Genomic DNA, 15,855 nt, shown 5'->3' on the forward strand with positions numbered 1-15,855 from the left:
AGTGAGAGGCCTGCGTAGCACAAAAAAAAAAAAAAAAAGTTGCAACTTTGAAAGTGCCGTGAAAAGAGGTGAAAGCTTCCATGGGCGCCTAAAGGAGGGTGGTCAGGGGAGATGTCACTGATTGTTCCTGTCAGGCCTTCTGTGTCTGTAACTAACACTCACAGTGTTTATTTATTGATCACATGAGGGACTTCCAAACAAATACTTCTGTTCTTTCTCAATATGCAGTTGACAAAAGCAAGGAAAGGTCAGTCACTCCTTAAAAGTGACACGGGTGACTTCCCTGGTGGTCCAGTGGTTAAGAATCTGCCTTCCAGTGCAGAGGATGCGGGTTCAATCCCTGGTTGGGGAACTAAGATTCCATATGCCGCCGGGCAACTAAGCCCACGCACTGCAACTACTGAGCCCATGCGCCTCAACTAGAGAGTCCACGGGCCACAAACTACAGAGCCTATGCCCTCTGGAGCCCATGCACCACAACTAGAGAAACCCACGCACCACAAGGAAGAGCCCACATGCTGCAACGAAGATCCAGCGTGCCACAACTAAGACCTGACGCACCCAAAAATAAATAAATTAAATATTTTTTTTTAAAAAAGTGACAAGGTCCAGCAGCTCCTGAAACTAGGTGGAGAACCACTTTCTGGCCAAGGCACACATTGAGGTCATATGACACACACACAGAGGCAGGCATTGGAAACACACCCCTCCCCTAATTTGTTTCCAAGCTTCTTTGGTTAATTTCACTAGGATTATCTCAGACAAGAAAACTCTTAGTCCCTGAAAAAGATAAATGGTCAGAAGAAAGCACACAGGAGATCACTGAATTGAGTGTCAAGGGAAGTAAATTCAGTACACTCAGTTTATTTTTTTAATCTACTCATGACTCATTCATGGAAGAGTTTAAAATCCCCAGATCGTACATCATGCTGGTGTGGAATGTGGAGCTAGATGCTCCAGTTAGCTGGATGCAAAATTTTCGTGCAGCTAACATGGGGGTTTGGAAACACCTGCCCTCCACAGTGGAAGTTGGTAGAAAAAGTGTATTCAATGTGAAGAAATGTATTACTGACCAATCTATTTAAATGAAGAGCATGTTATTAAAACAATAAAGAAAACAAGAAAAAGACAATTGTGTTTTATGTGACAATTGGAGATGATCCTGTGTGTATGTATTCAGGGTTTTGAGAGTTGCTGACACAGCAAAAATAACATTATCATTTATTAAATGCCTACTAGGCAGTTTAGACACAGTATCTCTTCTTTTATTGAAGTATAGTTGATTTACAATGTTGTGTCCATTTCTGGTGTACAGCAAAGTGATTCAGCTATACATATATATATATATATATATATATATATATATATATATATATATATTCTTTTTCATCTTCTTTTCAACTGTAGTTTATTACAAGACATTGAATATAGTTCCCATGCTATGCAGTAGAACCTTGTTATTTATCTATTTTATATATAATAGTGTGTATCTGTTAATTCCAAACTCCTAATTTATCCCTCCCTCCCCCTTTCCCCTTTGGTAACCATAAGTTCGTTTTCTATGTTTGTGAGTGTGTTTCAGTTTTGTAAATAAGTTCATTTGTATCATATTTGAGATTCCACACATATGATATTTGTCTTTCTCTGTCTGTCTTACATCACTTAGTATGATAATCTCTAGGTCCGTTCATGTTGCTACAAATGGCATTATTTCATTACCTTTATGGCTAATACTCCATTATATATAAATACATATATATATGTATCACATCTATACATATATATATGTATCACATCTTCCTTATCCATTTATCTGTGGATGGACATTTATGTTATCTGTGGATGGACATTTATGTTGCTTCCATGCCTTATCTCTTATTTTTATGAGTATGCTGTGGTGAAAGCTTATTATCCCCACTTGACATAGGTAGGTTTAGCATCTCTCCTAGATGTGAGAAACATCCTTGCCTTGAAGCAGAAAGTATAGAAAGAGCTGCCAGGTTTTGCCCATCTTGGGGTGGAGCGCTAAAGTGGTGGGATTCTGTCTTTACTAACCTGGGTTAGAAAGGTAACGCCTGTTTATTCCTAAGTAACTTACCCAGCATCTTTGTCAGCTTAAAGGGTTGGAACTCTCCCTTTTTCTTCCCTGCTCCTTGTCTACCTGCCCTCTCGTTGCCTTTCCCCCATATCCCTTCTTTCTGTGCTTGGTCCTCCTCTGTTGGATCCTGCTTCTCCTTTGACTTGGGTCCTGATGCAGGCTCCTTGCTCTCATTTCCATTTGTCATTACTTTGGACCATCCTTTACCTTCCAAATGGACTTTTCTGGAAGCCCTTATATATGACCCTGGAAAAGACGGATCTAGTGCCAAGGTTTTTGCTCCTTCCTGTCATCTCATTTGACAGTAAGCAACTGAGAATAGGCGTAAAGATAAAGTCCAAACTCCTTAACATGGTCTGTGTGGCACAAAAATTCATTTAGATGTCACCTTATTGTCTTACGTTAAGTCTCCTGTAGGAGACTCAAAGAATGAAAAGCTAAACATTCCTTCCATTTGTATTCTGGATGGACAGCCAAGCATCTGTCTTTTGGACTTCTTGCCCTAGTAATAGTGGAGATTAATAATTCCTTTGTTTTTCCAGAATATCACTGAAGATATCTTTGAATGCCTTTGTTTAGAAGGCCTAAGAGAGTATAGAAAAGGGTACTTTGAGAAGAAAAGGCATGTGACCCAATCCTAGAGGGAGAACCAATTCTTGGTTCCTGTGAAACTGGAAATACAGGTGAGTTGTGGGTTTCATGAGCGGCAGGCACCAGGACTCTGCTTATATTTACGCCATAGTGGGTGGCAGGACCTCAGATACACATATGTTCTGGGATGCTAGCCCCTGAGCCCTGCATTTTGGAATCCATGGAAAACGTGGTTGTCTCTGCAGTGCTCATAATGGATGGAGAGATGCTGCTGGCTTTCAGATGGAGGGAAGCCCCAGGCCAGAGAGTATTGGAAGCAGCAGCTAGGATAGAGGAAACATCAGAGGTCCTCATCAACTTTTCTGGAATATGAATACTTCATAATTCATAGAGGAAATGATCACAAAAATGTGACTGAGAATAGCTATCCCTCAATCCTTAGCAGAAATAGATAGGCATTTGCTAAAATTAGATATATATATAACATCTCCAGAGTCTGGTGCAAATTTACTTCTTCCAGCTTTGCTTTACCCCTTTACCAAATTGTATTTTGCCTTACTCTACTTCAGTTAACATTTTTCAATTTTTAAAGTATACCATTAGTTTCTTTGCATCCAAAACCTTTGTGTTTGTCATTATATCTGCTTGAAATACTTCTGTCTCCTGTCTTCCCACCCCCAAGACACACATACACACACACATACTTAGGTGAACAGAAATTTGGAATGGGACCATGTGACCCTGAGGTTGATGGTAAGTCTGCCTATTTTGATTCACTTGTGTAGCTGACTAGGGATTTGTGCTTGTTTAATTTGGTCACTGCTAAATACAGAATTGAAAACTTACACAGAAAAATGAAATTTGTGTGTAGCCCTGATTTAGAAAGGAACAAAAGTGCTAGCAGAAGTTAAATGAATCCTGCATAGAAATATGTTTCCAATCAAAGCTGAGAAATACTGGGAACCAAAAGGCTGTCTCTTGCCTTTTATTATAAATCTGATGCACTAGCAAAGGCCTTGAATTGTTGAGCTCGTTACAAATCCATAAAATAGTCCTCTCTAAGGAGCTATTTCAACCTTTTTTTTGTGTAACACTCATTATAAATTAATTCTCTCTGACAACTAACTAGGGAAATATTTTAATCTGGATAGACAAAAATCATACTCTTCTCAGAAGCCACCATAAGGTCTATGTTCTGTTACTAAAGACAATGTTATTAAGGTTCAGGAGTGATTTGCAAACTAATGTTGTTTTGATGTGTCTAATACACAATATAGTTGCTGAGTTTATCTACTAAATTAGTCCCTCTTGGTGCACATTACACTGGGAGCAGTCTTGAGGAATGATAGTGAAATTGAACCTTGTTTCATGTTTTGATTACCTGTATTATTATTACTTTCTCCCTTGAAAGACTTAAAAAAACAATTAAAATTTTCTTGGGAATAGAATGAGAGCAAATATTATTCTGCTGTGCAGGGATAACAACTGTACAAAGAACACAAATGTTTCAAAGAAACCAGAGACAACTCTGCCTGCAGGAGGTTCGTCTTCTTGTCAGAAGCCTCTAGATTAGGTTTGCTACATTGAAATCAAATAATACATATTTCAGTCCAGGGGATATTGAAAGTAGAATTATATTTCTGTGTTCAATGCATAAAACATCAGCAAATAATTCAGTGGTTGCAGAACAGTTGTTTCTTTGGGTAGGGATTTTGCCAGCCTGTTTTGTAGCTTTGCAGTTCTCTTGAGCAAAGTGATAAAGGTGACGAATGTCTGTTTTGAATTAACTCCTGTTACAGTGAAGTGCCAGTTGATCCGAGCTCTTTCAGTCATGACAATTCAAACGTATCTCATTCTTTTTATAAAAATCTGAGCAATACCTTCTTGAAAAGCAAAAACTGACAAGAAGTATACCTCCCTGGAGATAAAGGATGGATAGGAATCGTTGAATGGATTTTTGAAATGTCATTGTCAGATTGCACTGGACACTCTGCAATCACTCAGTTGCATAGTTGCTCCCCAGCCTCTCCTCTGTGTTCTCAACACCAATTCCTTCCAAGCCTGAGTCTTTGGAATTTACGCAAAAAGGAACAACATGGATTTTTATATCTTCCTAAATCCATTTATGAAATAGCTGTGACCATTGTAAATAGAATGTGAATATTACACATTTGTGACAGTACATTGAATCATAAAATGTTTGAGTTAGAAGAGGCCTGAAAAATCATCTTAACTTTACCGTAAGGAAATTCTGGCCATAGGAGGTGGCATAACTTGCCAGTTAGTTGGTAGAAAAGCCTGAATAGGAACTTTGCACAATATGCGGTATGGAATAGGTGCTCAATGAGTTTTAGCTTAATTTAATTGAATTGGAATATACTCTAGCTCAGAGTGCAACAAAGATGACTTATCACTTTACAGACGCTTAAGATGACTCATAAAGTCATCTCTGTTGAGAAGAAGAGCTAACATTTCTTGAATTTATACTATGTGCCAAGCTTTATGCTAAGTGTTTTATATACATATTATTTCTACTGTTCATTCAGGTATATCTTTTATCTTTCTTTTTTCTTCACACAAAGAAGCCAAGGATCAGGAAGATTAAATAACTCGGCCAGTTACCAAGCTAGTGAATAAAAGAACGAGGATTCCAATTTAGGACAATCTGACTCCAAAGCTTGTTTTTTTTAACCACTATGCTGTAACCAAGTATTTTTACTGGCCAAGTTAAAGAACTGAAGTGTCCACAGAATGGCTCCAAGTAATGCCTGTTGATATTAAGAGAGTTGACTGAAAAATGCAAAGACAATAGTTTAATTTGACTTCCAATTCTGGTAACTTGGCAAACTAAGCCAATTGAGAAACTCTCATGTAACAACTACTTGGAGAGCTGGATGAATTATTTTTAATATGATATCCTTGAGGCGCTTAACAGGAAATCACATAACACATGAATGCTCACGCACACACACACACACACACACACACACACACAGGAAAGATATAGCTACAAGCAAAGAAGAAGGATTCATATTTGGAAAACAAACTTTGTTGAAGTTTAATTCTCAGTCAAAACTGAAAAATGTGTTTGAAAAAGATCCATGTGTGTCAGAGTTATCAGACACAATAAACAGCAGGATTTATAGTCCCCAAAACTTGGATAGATAGAACCCATTGGAAAATAACAAAACACTGTGAAAAAAACAACAAGCATATGTGAAGAAAAGAAAAATCAAACTGAATTTGCAAAAATGAAAAATATAACAATTTAAATTAAAACCTCAATCTACAGGCTAATTAGCAGATTGGACCTGGTGGCAGAGAGAACTGGTACAACTGAGAGATCTGAGCAGTTTTCCAGACAGTAGCTCAGAGATCTGAAAAAATGGAACAAATGAAAGAGATTCTAAGCACCATGGAGGATGTGGTGAGAAGGTTCAACATTATCTAATAGGAGTTCAGAAGGAAAGAAAAGAAAATACTTGTTGGCAAGGTTCAATATGATATTCCATATTCGATGATTGACTACATTTCTAGAACAGGCAAAAGACATGTATTTGCAGGTGGAATGCATACACAGCCCAAGGAGTTTAAAAAATATAAATCCACACTCTTTTAAGGGATTTTTTTGGCCAAAGTCTCGACAGCCTCTCTCTTCTATGCCAATATTCAAATCAATTATAGGATTATTTTTTGTAAGGCAATAAATAAAAAACTCAGAAATCCAAGAAAAAGTCTTTAGTCAAATGGCTTTTCAACAAGTCTGTTTATCCTCTACTCAAAATAACAAATAACTAGTCATCAGATATTACTCTCATTGTTTCCAAATATTACTTTTATGATTTCATAGCCTTCTATGGTTGGGACCTGTATCATTTAATTGTTTCCTACATTCACCCTTGTAGAACTGCCATCTTAGGAGTGACAGACCAAAAGAAGTTTGTCCTTGGTAAAGCTTTGTGGACACAATCCAGCTAGTGCTTTTCCCAGCAAGGCCACATATATCCAAGAAAAACTAACATATTCAAAAACAGTTACAGGTTATATAACCCCTAAGTGAGTCAGGTGTAGATGGAGGGAGGAATACTCAAACTGGTAGAAAACAGGAAAGAAACCTAAGAAAAAACATTATTCAAAGAAACTACAAAGTAACATGGAAGAAATAAATCCAAATATACCATTAATCACAATAAATGCCAATGGGCTAAACTTACCAATTCAAAGACAAAGAGTCTCAGCTTGCTTTTTTAAAAAGTATTGCTGTTCAACACCCATTTATCATAAAATCTCTCCAGAAAGTGGGCATAGAGGGAACCTACCTCAACATAATAAAGGCCATATATGACAAACCCACAGCCAACATCATTCTCAATGGTGAAAAACGGAAAGCATTTCCTCTAAGATCAGAAACAAGACAAGGATGTCCACTCTTGCCACTATTATTCAACATAATTTTGGAAGTCCTAGACATGGCAACAGAGAAAAAAAAGAAATAAAAGGAGTCCAAATTGGAAAAGAAGAAGTAAAAATGTCACTGTTTGCAGATGACATGATACTATAAATAGAAAATCCTAAAGGTGCCACCAGAAAACTACTAGAGCTAATCAATGAATTTGGTAAAGTTGCAGGATACAAAATTAATGCACAGAAATATCTTGCATTCCTATACACTAACAATGAAAGATCAGAAAGAAAAATTAAGGAAACAATCCCATTTACCATTGCAACAAAAAGAATAAAATACCTAGGACTAAACCTACCTAAGGAGGCAAAAGACATGTACTCAGAAAACTATGAGACACTGATGAAAGAAATCAAAGCTGACACAAACAAATGGAGAGATATACCATGTTCTTGGATTGGAAGGATCAATATTGTCAAAATGATTATTCTACCCAAAGCAATCTACAGATTCAATGCAATCCCTATCAAATTGCCAGTGGCATTTTTCACAGAATTAGAACAAAAAAATTTTACAATTTGTGTGGAAACACAAAAGACTCCGAATAGCCAAAGCAATCTTGATAAAGAAAAATGGAGCTGGAAGAATCAGGCTTCCTGACTTCAGATTATACTACAAAGCTACAGTAATCAAGACAGTATGGTACTGGCACAAAACCAGAAACATAGATCAATGGAACAGGATAGGAAGCCTAGAGATAAACCCACACACCTATAGTCACCTAATCTATGACAAAGTAGGAAAGAATATACAATGGAGAAAAGAAAGTCTCTTCAATAAGTGGTGCTGGGAAAACTGGACAGCTACATGTAAAAGAATGTAATTAGAACACTTCCTAACACCATACACAAAAATAAACTCCAAATGGATTAAAGACCTAAATGTAAGACCAAACACTATAAAACTCTTAGAGGAAAACATAGGAAGAACATTCTTTGACATAAATTGTGGCAAGATCTTTTTTGACCCACATCCTAAAGTAATGAAAATAAAAACAAAAATAAACAAGTGGGACCTAATTAAAGTTAAAGTCTTTTGCACAGCAAAGGATCATAAACAAGACAAGAAGACAACCCTCAGAATGGGAGAAAATATTTGCAAATGAAGCAACTGACAAAGGATTAATCTGCAAAATAAACGAACAGTTCATGCAGCTCAATATCAAAAAAACAAACAACCCAATCCAAAAAATGGGCCGAAGACCTAAATAGACATTTCTCCAAAGGAGACATACAGATGGCCAAAAAACACATGAAAAGATGTGCAACATCACTAATTATTAGAGAAATGCAAATCAAAGCTGCAATGAGGTATCACCTCACACCCGTCAGAACGGCCATCATTAAAAAATCTACAAACAATTAATGCTGGAGAGGGTGGGGAGAAAGGGAACCCTCTTTCACTGTTGGTGGGAATGTAAATTGGTACAGCCACTGTGGAGAACAGTATGGAGATTCCTTAAAAACCTAAAAATAGAACTACCATATGACCCAGCAATCCCACTCCTGGGCATATACCCGAAGAAAACCATAATTCAAAACAACACATGCACCCCAATGTTCATTGCCACACTATTTACAATAGCCAGGACATGGAAGCAACCTAAGTGTCCATCAACAGAGGAATGGATAAAGAAGATGTGGTACATATATACAATGGCATATCACTCAGCCATAAAAAGGAATGAAATTGTGCCATTTGCAGAGATGTGGATGGACCTAGAGACTGTCATACAGATTGAAGTAAGTCAGAAAGAGAAAAACAAATATCATGTATTAACACATATATGTGGAATCTAGAAAAATTGTATAGATAAACTCATTTACAAAGCAGAAATAGTGACACAGACATAGAGGACAAATGTATGGATACCAAGAGGGATGGGAGGGTGGGATGGACTGGGAGATTGGGATTGACATGTATACACTACTGTGTATAAAATAGATAACTAATGAGAACCAACTGTCTAGCACAGGAAACTCTACTCAGTGCTGTGTTGTGACCTAAATGGGAAGGAAATACAAAAAGGAGGGAATATATGTATACGTATAGCTGATTCACTTTGCTATACAGCAGAAATTGACAACAATGTAAAGCAACTAGACTCCAATAAAATAAATAATAAAAATAAAAAATAAATTTTAAAAAAAGTAGTTACATTCTATTTAGAGAAGACATCTAAAAACATAAGATGACAAAAAGAAAAAACAAAAGGATAGAAAGTATATACCAGTCAAATACTAAGCAAATGTTATTATAGTGAGTGGTGCTTAATACCTTCAGATGGACACGGCCTAAGGGCAAGGACCATGTGGGCAGCAGCTAGGATACACTAAGCATCAGAGTTATCAATTTTTCTAGGATGTGAATATTTCACAATTTATGTATAAGGAAGAAAAACTAACCATTTTATTTTTTTCCAACTTATTTTTTTGAGTTGGAAGGTTATTAGTTTTCAATTTTCAAACTTTTTGTTTTCGAATATGTATAATTATATGCTGTAAATTTCCTTCTAAGTATAGCTACATTCCATGAATATTAATATATAGTGTTTTCATTGTTGTTGACTTCTAAAAATTCAAACTTCCATTATGATTTCTTCTTTTGAGAAGTGAGAATTTCAATTTCCAAATTTTTGAGTGTGTTTTTCATTTTAAATTACATTTTATATTTAGGTATTAAGAACATACAGTGACAAAAGAGAAAAATAATAATTCTTGAGTAAAGTATGTTGGAATTGTTGAATCTTTTTTCAGAGATTCACTATGTATATTAACACATAAAAGGACATGAAAAGATGTGCAGCTAAGCAACCTAGCTGTCATTTTTATATATTCCAAAATTATTTAACCAGATGTCTGTTTATAATGTTGCACCTACTGCAGTGACACTCTCAGTGCCCTGCCCATATCCCCTCAAAACACAAAAATTCCAGTATATGCCCATAACTACAAGCAGCTGAGTGCTTTCCCTTGATCCATAGGTGAGAAGAAGGCAGGAAGTGCTAGGGATTTAAAGCCCTTGGGAGCAGCCCTGAATCACTGATGAATGAGGGAGAGTCAGTACCCTAGCTTCCTTGCTCCTTGGGTGAGACAACTTCTGGGCAGAAAGCACGTTTTTTAGTATCTCTCAAGAGTGCCCCAGTGGGACCAAGCTCCAACTGCCCACAGTGGAAATCCACTTTATAACACACGTTTTCTTGACTTTCTTCCCTTTCCTGTCTCATTTCCCCACCACTTACTGGTGCTCCTAAGAAGTCAACCCAAAACACCAATTAAAAGCTTGAAAGAATTCTGAAAGGAATAGAATTTGAGGATAGAAGCTTTAAAGCATTGGGTTACCATCAGTTTCATTATTTGCTTTTATCTGAGATTAGAGGAACTTATTCATATTCATGAAATAAAGAACTATAGGCAAGTCAAGAAATACAGTTTATCCCAGCAGAGAGCTTATGGCCCCTCATTCTACTTTTGGAAAACTTGAAACTCTTTAATAAAAATAAATTTCTTCTGTTTGTAAGCCAACCAGTATATGGAATTCAGTTAGAGCAGCCAGGACAGACTAAGACAAGGGCTTTTTATCCTAGGATCCATGGATGACCAGGGGATAAGTGGTTAGAATTCAGAGAGTCCTTCAACTTGGAGATAGATAGGTAGACAGATCGATAGATACATGGATAAATCTAGATAGACACAGATATAGAGATCTAAATATATATATCTTTAATTTCAGTAACCTGTAACTGAAATTTAATATATCCTTCAATTGGGAATGTAGGCACCAAACCACACAGTAGAATTGGCTGTCACTTTATGACCTGTAAAAATTGTTGGGTTTTTTTGGTATCACATTATAATTGTTGTAGATAACTTGAAATATTATTTTCACTCATCACAATCTCAAGATTATGGTAGGTATTATACCTCTTAGTTCTTATTATCTAATAGGTAAAGATATATATAAATACATACAACTCTGTCAACTATATCTGTTTAAATATGTTGATAACTATTTTAAAAATATATTTGGTGTCTTTTGGAATCCTATGGTATGTTATTTTATGCATTAAAAAAAATATTTTGGGGGCTTCCCTGGTGGTGCAGTAGTTGAGAGTCCGCCTGCTGATGCAGGGGACACGGATTCGTGCTCCGGTCCGGGAAGATCCCACATGCCGCGGAGCGGCTGGGCCCGTGAGCAATGGCCGCTGAGCCTGCGCGTCCGGAGCCTGTGCTCCACGACGGGAGAGGCCACAGCAGTGAGAGGCCAGCGTACCGCAAAAGAAAAAAAAAATTTTTTTTTTTTTTATAAGAGATCCATAGGCTTCACCAGACTGCCCAGGGGTGCAAGGCATAGAAAAAATTAAGAACACCGAATGGGCACCGTTACCCAATTCACATATTGGGAGACTGAGGCACAGAAAGCCTAAGCAATTTGCCCAAGGTCAAAGAGTTTATAAGGCGCAGAGCTAGGAGAGGAACGCAGGTAATCTGGCCACAGAGTTCACGCCCTTGACCAAGTCCCTGTGGCTGTCTCTCTGAGAGTCTGTGAGAGGTCCTCTACAGTATTAGAATACAGAGGCGCCAACGCCTCCCCAAGAGGAATCTCGGCCGCGCATGCGCGCTCCGCATAGCAGCCAGCTGCGCTCAATTAAACCCTCAATTGGATCCTTTTTGTACCATCCTGCGTGTTCCGGCCGTCGTCTACCTCTCCGAGCGTCTCTCCTCTGCTTTCCAGCCACATTGCTCTTTGAACTCAGTCTTCTTGCTGGAACGCTCTTCCACCCTTCACTTCTTTTTCGTCGTATGACCTTGGCCTCCGTGTCTCCACCGCACAGAGGGCTTCCGTGGTTAACTTATCAAAGTAAGTTCCCTTTTTCTTTATATATTTTATATGTTAATCCTGTCTCAGTTCTGGATATTGCAAATACCTTTTTCCAGTTTTCGGCTCGTCTTTCGCCTTCTTTAATAGAATCATTGGATGAGTAAAATTCTTAATTTTAATGAATCAAGTTTATCAGTCTTTTCCTTGATAGTTTGTGCTTTTTGTTTCTGAAGAAATCATTCCCTACCTCCTAAGTCACTGGGATATACTTTTGTATTTCTTCCTAAAAGTTTTAAAGTTTTGCCATTCACATTTAAGCTCTTGATACATCTAGAATTGACTTTAGTGAAAGTTGTGATGTAGGGATTCAATTTTTTTCCATATGGATCTGAAACATTTCTTTAAAATCCTTTCGTTTTAGGATATTTTAATTACAGAATATTGTTATTTCATAATGATAGAACATGGGGTGCTTAATAACAAGAGAAGACCCTGATGCTCTCTGTGAAGAACTTGCCATGATTTGTGATGTGGAGGAATGAAGAAAGCACTTTTCTGTTATATTTACACTAAGTATTTTCTAAAGAAATTAAAACTGGCCAATTTTAAATACTCAAATTTTAAACTCCTTAAGAAGAAATGCTATGTATAGAATTGGCAGTCATCTTTCTATGTTTTGGATGCTACTTCTTGAGGCAGTCCTACCTAGCACTATGTCCAGCAACTTGGCACTTAACATTCAGAAAGTGAAACTTCTAGAAAGCAAAGGATCAGGAGGAATGCATGTGCGTGCCTGCATGCATGCATACATGTCTTTGTGTGTTTACGTTGGGATTTGTGTGTTTGCATATGTATGAAGGGGAAAAACACAGAAATGGCAGTGTGGCATTTCATCCTGAAAAATGTACCCTTTCCCAGCTGCAGCACAGTGGAAGGTGACGGAGAAGGAGCCCTGGTGGCAATGCATGCTGGGATTGTTGTTTTCATAAACTCATTAGTTCAGCTGGTCACCCCAGTTACTCTTACCAGATGTAGGGAAAAGAAGGGGAGATAGAAGGAAGGAAGTGGGCAACTGGCAGAAATTTCTGCTGTGGGAATCTTCATGTACAGCCTTAATAATTTGTAGTAATTCTTGGCATACAGCAAGACATGTCAGGGCCTGGACTATGGACTCAGGAATCCCTATAGATGGATGAAAGGTCACAGCTGGAACATCTGGAAAGATAACTGGTTCCGAGGAGTAAATGATTATAGCTATAACCTTCCTGCTGAAAGATCAATAGCTTAAGTATTTTATTCCCTTAATTGGGCTTTAATCTGAAAATGGTACAGCAAGACTTTGCGTTTCAAAGGAAACACAGAGGGAAAAAAGTCCTTTCCCAGACTTTTACAGAAGGATATTATATAGAATGAAACTGGATAGTTGTCAGTGATTCTCTTATTAGGGCACCCTAAATAAATACTGTGACTGGCTCTAATTCTCAATAATACTGTAGAACAGTAGTTAGGAGCTCAGATCCTGGAGCTAAACACCTAGAGTCCTAATCCTGCAGCCACAATTTATCACTTGCTTTTTCTTAACATGACTTTATCTCTATACCTAACTTCTTATATCTATAAAAATGGGGAGAGGGAGTAAAAATATCTGCCTCATGGAATCTTCTAAGGGTTAGATGAGTTAATATGTGTTAAAAGCTTGAACAGAGCCTGACTGGCAATATTATAGAATTGATAGAACCCACTCTCCGAAATTTCCTCATTCAACTCTATGTAACCACAAAGTGCTCGCTAAAACAGCAAACTGAGTTAATAAGACAAAATGCTAACTGGTTTGATTTTCTCATTGCTACTTTACCTCCAGGAAAGAAACTTGACACTTTGTTTCTGTAAAACGCCCCCGGACCTGGAGTATGGGAGGTCATGTTATTATCCCCAGTTCTTCCATGTTTCTCCCAGGGAGTAGTTTTTACCTCCCTACCCATCAGCTTGGCCATGTGATGTGTTTTGGATGATACATTTTGAGCAGAATTGATGTATGCAACTTTCAGACAAAAATGAAAGGGTCATTTCATGATGTGGTATTGCTCTATTTCCCATGAGGCCAGTTAAAGGCAGCTCCAACAACCTGGATCCGCTAATGAAGAAGTTGTGAAATAGAGCCATCTCCAGTCTGCAGCTGACACGAACACGGGCAGAAATAAACTTTTGTGTTGTAAGCCCCTTAAGAGTTTGTTTGTTTCTGCAGTATAACTTATATAAACCGATACAAGGGAGATGGAGAAGTGTGTAAGTTTAGGTAGAGGCAGAAACTGTCAACCTGGGGCAGGGAGAAGTTGTCCAACACTGGAAAAACTGTGTTTTCAGGGACCCACACCTCCTCTCCCTACCCTGCTACTTCTCTGCCTAGAATAGAGGACCGACCTGAGAAAAACAAACAGCTTAATGCATTTAGTTATATGAGCTTCTAGCCTCCCCAGAGATGCTCTTCAATACACATCTTAAAGGGTTCGACCATGTTGACTTTTCTGCGTGAGCATATCATAAAGACCACCATGAATCTAAAGATAATGGGGTGTCCCTGAAAGACCTGGACTATGTAAGCCCCTACCCTAGGGGCTTCAGCCTAACCCCAGTGAAGTTGGGAGCCCCAGGAATGACTGAGACTGAATTTCTCACCACCCTAACAAGATTAGAAATTTGAGCTAAGTTTTGCATGCAGTTGTGGTAGTCATGAGTTTATGCCTGCTTTGTTTGCTTGTTTTGGGAGCTTCTTTTGAAAAACATGATTACTTTAGTAAATATGTTTCCTAGATATTGAGCAATAACTGAATTACGGACCGTTACGGCATAATCCCTTGCTCACACCAAGTATCTTAAAATCACCTCTGACTCCCTTCTATCTCACCCTGTATCCATTGCTTCAGGAAATTCTGATGGCTCTACCTTTAAAATATATCAAGAATACAACTACTTTTCATCACCAGGGTGGTCCAGTCTACCATCATCTTTGCCTTAGTGTATTATGATAGCCTCCTAACTGGTGTCACTGCTCTCACGTTTGCCCCTTCCTATAGTCATTATCAACAAGACAGCCATAATGGTCCTGCTAAACTTGGAACAGATAATCTTGATATTTCACAGTGGCTCCTCATTTCTTTCAGAATCTAATCCATGGTCCTTAAAATGTACAGCAAGTACCCCCTGTACTCTCTTACCTCTCTGAGTGTATTTCCTTACCTCTTCACTGCTTTTTAAACATATTAGGCACATTCCTGTCTCAGGGCCTTTGCACAGACTGTTCCTGATGTCTGGAATGCTTTCCCATCCAATATCTGCCTGGCTTACTCCACATTTTCCCCAAGGAATTGCTTAAATGTTTTCTCTGATGTCCACTGATCCTCATAGATCTAGACACCTCCATCTAAAACTGTAGCTCTTTCTGGCACTCCCAGTTTCCCTTATCCATTCTCTTTTTATTTAGCCAGAGTACTTAGCCCATTCTGACATACCGTACCATGTCTTATTTATTATGTTTGCTTTTTGTTGTTTGTGTTCCATTCCAGGAATGTGAGTGCAGGAAATTCTGTTGATTTTGTTCATTGAAAACTAGAGTGGTACCTGGTATGTATCAGATACTCAACAAATATTTACTGAATGAATTCATAGATGAATGAATGAAGTGCAGTACAGTGTGCTGGTGGTCACAGGCCAGAGCAAAAGCCTCCACTCGGGTTTGACCGAGCCATCCTGTAGTGAGGTAGGCCCCTGTGGCTGGGTCAAGCATTGTGTACTTCTGAGAGGGAGAACCTCCCTAAATTTTGCACCCTAGCACCTTCCTTACTCATCTCACACAGTCTGGGCCCTGGCCAAATGTGACAGCTTC

At 38.2% G+C, this 15,855-nt stretch overlaps 1 long non-coding RNA gene across 2 annotated transcripts in view; it reads left to right on the top strand.

Moving 5' to 3' along the window:
- Positions 1-15,855, top strand: part of LOC307188971 — a 363,612-nt gene that overhangs the window by 298,476 nt on the left and 49,281 nt on the right. For both annotated transcript variants that reach the window (XR_013829086.1, XR_013829087.1), the window contains exons 6-7: positions 2,641-2,781; positions 11,886-12,011. This is a non-coding gene — a long non-coding RNA (uncharacterized lncRNA). The remainder of the gene's footprint in view (positions 1-2,640; positions 2,782-11,885; positions 12,012-15,855) is intronic.

Source organism: Stenella coeruleoalba, assembly GCF_951394435.1.
Source record: "Stenella coeruleoalba genome assembly, chromosome: 7".
NCBI lineage: Eukaryota > Metazoa > Chordata > Mammalia > Artiodactyla > Delphinidae > Stenella > Stenella coeruleoalba.